Source organism: Apodemus sylvaticus, chromosome 2, assembly GCF_947179515.1.
Source record: "Apodemus sylvaticus chromosome 2, mApoSyl1.1, whole genome shotgun sequence".
Lineage (NCBI taxonomy): Eukaryota > Metazoa > Chordata > Mammalia > Rodentia > Muridae > Apodemus > Apodemus sylvaticus.
Genome location: NC_067473.1, coordinates 41,725,253 through 41,731,837, shown reverse-complemented (window position 1 = coordinate 41,731,837; position 6,585 = coordinate 41,725,253).

The following is a 6,585-nucleotide window of genomic DNA, read 5'->3' as shown; positions in this document are numbered from 1 at the left end:
GAACAGGATTGAAGATCCAGAAATGAACCCACACACCTATGGCCACTTGATCCTCGACAAAGAGGCTGAAAATATCCAATGGAAAAAAGATAGCCTTTTCAACAAATGGTGCTGGTTCAACTGGAGGTCAGCATGCAGAAGAATGCGAATTGATCCATCCTTGTCTCCTTGTACTAAGCTCAAATCCAAATGGATCAAGGACCTCCACATAAAGCCAGACACTCTGAAGCTAATAGAAAAGAAACTGGGGAAGACCCTTGAGGACATCGGTACAGGGAGAAAGTTTCTGAACAGAACACCAATAGCGTATGCTCTAAGAGCAAGAATTGACAAATGGGACCTCATAAAATTACAAAGTTTCTGTAAGGCAAAGCACACCATCAAGAGGACAAATCGGCAACCAACAAATTGGGAAAAGATCTTCACCAATCCTACATCAGATAGAGGGCTAATATCCAATATATATAAAGAACTCAAGAAGTTAGACTCCAGAAAACCAAACAACCCTATTAAAAAATTGGGTACAGAGTTAAACAAAGAATTCTCACCTGAAGAACTTCGGATGGTGGAGAAGCATCTTAAAAAATGCTCAACTTCATTAGTCATTAGGGAAATGCAAATCAAAGCAACCCTAAGATTTCATCTTACACCAGTCAGAATGGCTAAGATTAAAAATTCAGGAGACAGCAGGTGTTGGAGAGGGTGTGGAGAAAGAGGAACACTCCTCCACTGCTGGTGGGGTTGCAAATTGGTACAACCACTCTGGAAATCAGTCTGGCGGTTCCTCCGAAAACTGGGCACCTCACTTCCAGAAGATCCTGCTATACCACTCCTGGGCATATACCCAGAAGACTCCCCACCATGTAATAAGGATACATGTTCTACTATGTTCATAGCAGCCCTATTTATAATTGCCAGATGCTGGAAAGAACCCAGGTATCCCTCAACAGAAGAGTGGATGCAAAAAATGTGGTATATCTACACAATGGAGTACTATTCAGCCATTAGAAACAATGAATTCATGAAATTCTTAGGCAAATGGATGGAGCTAGAGAATATCATACTCAGTGAGGTAACCCAGTCTCAAAAGGTGAATCATGGTATGCACTCACTAATAAGTGGATATTAACCTAGAAAACTGGAATACCCAAAACATAATCCACACATCAAATGAGGTACAAGAAGAAAGGAGGAGTGGCCCCTGGTCCTGGAAAGACTCAGTGAAGCAGTATTCAGCAAAACCAGAACGGGGAAGTGGGAAGGGGTGGGTGGGAGGACAGGGGAAGAGAAGGGGGCTTACGGTTCTTTCGGGGAGTGGGGGGGCTAGAAAAGGGGAAATCATTTGAAATGTAAATAAATTATATCGAATAAAAAAAATTTAAAAAAAAAGAGATATTCTAAGTTTATGCTTATATACTGGAGGAGGTGGTAGGCAAATATTAACTCATTCATCTGCACAATTAAACTATATGGTTCTGTAAGAGCAGAAAATTGTATATGCAGCCAAAACACCAAAATGTCTATAATAATCTTGAACCTAAATCGCAGTCAGACAGCATTTGTTGGCTTTGCTTACTATGACAGCACATACCCACCAAAGCGTACATCCTGTGCTCGGAAGCAGGGCTGCAGCACAGCCGTGTGATACGACAGAGGCGCAGCCAGAGACATCTCAGAGTCATTGCACTATGAGTTTGAATTCATTTCTGGCCATTGTACTTTCCAAAGCATTTTATTACTGTCATTTTTTCCATGACCCCTCACGTTCCATTGTGAATCCCCATGTGGAGCTGGGACCCGATTCTAAAATTAGGGACTAGATTATAAAAGTCCTAGCTTTAAGTCATGAAGGTATAAAGATGAATGCCTGTGCTATTTTTCTGTCTGTCTGCCGGTAGGTCTGTCTGTCTGTCTATTCATATAATGTTAATTTTCCATTATTGTGACAAAAGAAATAGCTAAGATAATTTGAAAAAAAAACTTCTTACTTTTAAGATTTTAGTCCATGATTCACTGTCCCCATTATTTGTTGGTGGAGGCTGTGTGGCAGCACATTATGGTGGGAGTATTGGCAGAGAAGAGCCTTCACCTCATGGTCTGGTGTGAGCGAAGGAAGGAGAAAGGGGTGGGGCTCTGTAGTCCCCTTCCAGGGCATGCACCCAATCACAAGAAGACCTTCCACTAGACCCTGCACCTCACTCTCTACCCTGTCCCAGCTGTCTGTACTAGGGACTAAATCTTTAATACATGGGTTTCTGTGAGACACCTCATATCCAAACTGTAGCATACATGGATATTCACAAATACAGAAGCTTTAATATATATTAAATATGTATAACACATATTTTATAAAAATATATAACATATATTTAAAATTATATAACACACATATACATATTCATATATACGTTATAGGTTTTGACCATAGCCCCTGACCATAGCCCTCATTGTTATACAAGTGGCATAATGAGCAATTCTCTTATCATAACATCTAACGTTTAGTTCTTGGTTTTGGAAACAGCTTTAGAATAGCCTCGGAGGAACAGAGGTGAAAGAGAGTAAGTCAGGACGTGTCAGACCTTGGAGAGCAAACTTTCTCTACCCTTTCATCTTTCAGTCACCTCATTTTTTCCCTGAGGTAGCTCACAGAAACTCCAATTTCCTTTCTGTCAGATGGGTCCCGGTATCTAGACATATTCCAACTCTTTCCTGTGTGTTTCTTTTCAAGTTGGCCATTAGGAAGTTCTTTCACCCACCTGTATAATGGGAGATCACAAGATCCTCATGAGAGAATGAGGCCTCTCCTACACCTGCAAGGAAAGAATGCTGCCCAGAGAGTCCAAGAAGACCCTGTGTAGACAGGCCTCACTCGGCCTCTGAGCTGCTCGTCCAGTCCGATGGCGGCACATCTGTCCATGCTCCAGATGTAAGTCTGTGGAAAGAAGCCTCCACTGGTTATGCTCAGCTTTGCCCACTTGTTACATACCTGGGCAGAGGGAATCTTAAAGAATTGCCTCTGTCAGATTTGGCTTGTGGCATGTCTATGGGGTACTTTCTTAACTATTAATGCAGGAGGGCTCAACCCACTGTGGGTGCTACCATGCCCAGGAATGCAGGCCTGTGCTATGTAAGAAAGCCATTGAGGAAAGCCAGGAGAAGCAGACTGGTAAGCAACATTCCCCCATGGTTTCTTCCTCAAGTTTCTATGTTGAGTTCCTGCCTTAGCATCCCCAGGAAAGGACTGCTACATCTAAGTCCAATAAACCCTTTCCTGTCTCAAGCTGATCTTAGTCAGCGTTTATCACCGCAACAGCAACAACAAAAAGATAATACTCCTCAGAACCTGGGTCTGAGGGGTTAGAGAGCATCTGGACATGTACACACTTGTGGGACATTCAGAAAGACTTGACTACCTCCTGCCTAGCAGGCTGTAGCCATTCTGGTGCCCCAAAGCCAGAACCACAAGAGCGATTTCTTCGTGGCCAATCTAGATCTTCCCAGTGTCTGTATGTTTTTCAGTTTCTATCCCAGCCAGAGCTGTCACTGCCATACAGCAGAAGCCATCACAGGAACAAATGTCAAGAGGGGATCTCATGTTCCTCTATTTGTTCTCTCAGGCAGAGTCATGTTTACGTGCCTCTGCTCGATTTGTTAAGGTGACACACATGGTCATAGGCAAAAAAAGGGCTAGTGGACAGAGGTCAAATACATCTCAAGCATGTAAATATCACCCCAGAAGTCTCATGTGGAAGAAAAGAAATAATTTTATAATATTTTTGAAATTATGGCATGACATCTTTTTAGTAACAGGACAAGCATTCAAAAGTTAGGAAGTGACTGTCGATATGGAGTATTGCAGTCTACTGCACTTGGGGAAGCAGTGGAGTAGCTTTGATGTTTTACTAGATGTGGTAGAATAGAATTAAAATTTTTTTTTTTCTTTTTTTTTTTTTTTATTATTATTCGATATAATTTATTTACATTTCAAATGATTTCCCCTTTTCTAGCCCCCCCACTCCCCGAAAGTCCCGCAAGCCCCCTTCTCTTCCCCTGTCCTCCCACCCACCCCTTCCCACTTCCCCGTTCTGGTTTTGCTGAATACTGTTTCACTGAGTCTTTCCAGAACCAGGGGCCACTCCTCCTTTCTTCTTGTACCTCATTTGATGTGTGGATTATGTTTTGGGTATTCCAGTTTTCTAGGTTAATATCCACTTATTAGTGAGTGCATACCATGATTCACCTTTTGAGTCTGGGTTACCTCACTTAGTATGATATTCTCTAGCTCCATCCATTTGCCTAAGAATTTCATGAATTCATTGTTTCTAATGGCTGAATAGTACTCCATTGTGTAGATATACCACATTTTTTGCATCCACTCTTCTGTTGAGGGATACCTGGGTTCTTTCCAGCATCTGGCAATTACAAATAGGGCTGCTATGAACATAGTAGAACATGTATCCTTATTACATGGTGGGGAGTCTTCTGGGTATATGCCCAGGAGTGGTATAGCAGGATCTTCTGGAAGTAAGGTGCCCAGTTTTCGGAGGAACCGCCAGACTGATTTCCAGAGTGGTTGTACCAATTTGCAACCCCACCAGCAGTGGAGGAGTGTTCCTCTTTCTCCACACCCTCTCCAACACCTGCTGTCTCCTGAATTTTTAATCTTAGCCATTCTGACTGGTGTAAGATGAAATCTTAGGGTTGTTTTGATTTGCATTTCCCTAATGACTAATGAAGTTGAGCATTTTTTAAGATGCTTCTCCGCCATCCGAAGTTCTTCAGGTGAGAATTCTTTGTTTAACTCTGTACCCCATTTTTTAATAGGGTTGTTTGGTTTTCTGGAGTCTAACTTCTTGAGTTCTTTATATATATTGGATATTAGCCCTCTATCTGATGTAGGATTGGTGAAGATCTTTTCCCAATTTGTTGGTTGCCGATTTGTCCTCTTGATGGTGTCCTTTGCCTTACAGAAACTTTGTAATTTTATGAGGTCCCATTTGTCAATTCTTGCTCTTAGAGCATACGCTATTGGTGTTCTGTTCAGAAACTTTCTCCCTGTACCGATGTCCTCAAGGGTCTTCCCCAGTTTTTTTTCTATTAGCTTCAGAGTGTCTGGCTTTATGTGGAGGTCCTTGATCCATTTGGATTTGAGCTTAGTACAAGGAGACAAGGATGGATCAATTCGCATTCTTCTGCATGCTGACCTCCAGTTGAACCAGCACCATTTGTTGAAAAGGCTATCTTTTTTCCATTGGATGTTTTCAGCCTCTTTGTCGAGGATCAAGTGGCCATAGGTGTGTGGGTTCATTTCTGGATCTTCAATCCTGTTCCATTGATCCTCCTGTCTGTCACTGTACCAATACCATGCAGTTTTTAACACTATTGCTCTGTAGTATTGCTTGAGGTCAGGGATACTGATTCCCCCAGATTTCCTTTTGTTGCTGAGAATAGTTTTAGCTATCCTGGGTTTTTTGTTGTTCCAGATGAATTTGATAATTGCTCTTTCTAGCTCTGTGAAGAATTGAGTTGGGATTTTGATGGGTATTGCATTGAATCTGTATAGTGCTTTAGGCAAAATGGCCATTTTAACTATATTGATTCTGCCGATCCATGAGCATGGGAGGTTTTCCCATTTTTTGAGGTCTTCTTCCATTTCCTTCTTCAGAGTCTTGAAGTTCTTGTCATACAGATCTTTCACATGTTTGGTAAGAGTCACCCCAAGATACTTTATACTGTTTGTGGCTATTGTGAAGGGGGTCATTTCCCTAATTTCTTTCTCAGCCTGCTTATCCTTTGAGTATAGGAAGGCCACTGATTTGCTTGAGTTGACTTTATAACCTGCCACTTTGCTGAAGTTGTTTATCAGCTGTAGGAGCTCTCTAGTGGAGTTCTTTGGGTCACTTAGGTAGACGATCATGTCGTCTGCAAATAATGATAGTTTGACTTCTTCCTTTCCAATTTGTATCCCTTTGACCTCCTTATGTTGTCGAATTGCCCGAGCTAGTACCTCAAGTACAATATTGAAAAGATAAGGAGAAAGGGGGCAGCCTTGTCTGGTCCCTGATTTCAGTGGGATTGCTTCAAGTTTCTCTCCATTTAGTTTGATGCTGGCTACCGGTTTGCTGTATATTGCTTTTACTATGTTTAGGTATGGGCCTTGAATTCCTGTTCTCTCCAAGACTTTAAGCATGAAGGGATGCTGAATTTTGTCAAATGCTTTTTCAGCATCCAATGAAATGACCATGTGGTTTTGTTCTTTGAGTTTGTTTATGTAGTGGATTGTATTGATGGATTTCCGTATATTGAACCAACCCTGCATTCCTGGGATAAAGCCTACTTGATCATGGTGGATGATCGTTTTGATGTGTTCTTGGATTCGGTTGGCAAGAATTTTATTGAGTATTTTTGCATCGATGTTCATAAGGGAAATTGGTCTGAAGTTCTCTTTCTTTGTTGGATCTTTGTGTGGCTTTGGTATCAGCGTAATTGTGGCTTCGTAGAAGGAATTGGGTAGTGTTCCTTCTGTTTCTATTTTGTGGAATAGTTTGAAGAGTATTGGTGTTAACTCTTCTTTGAAGGTCTGGT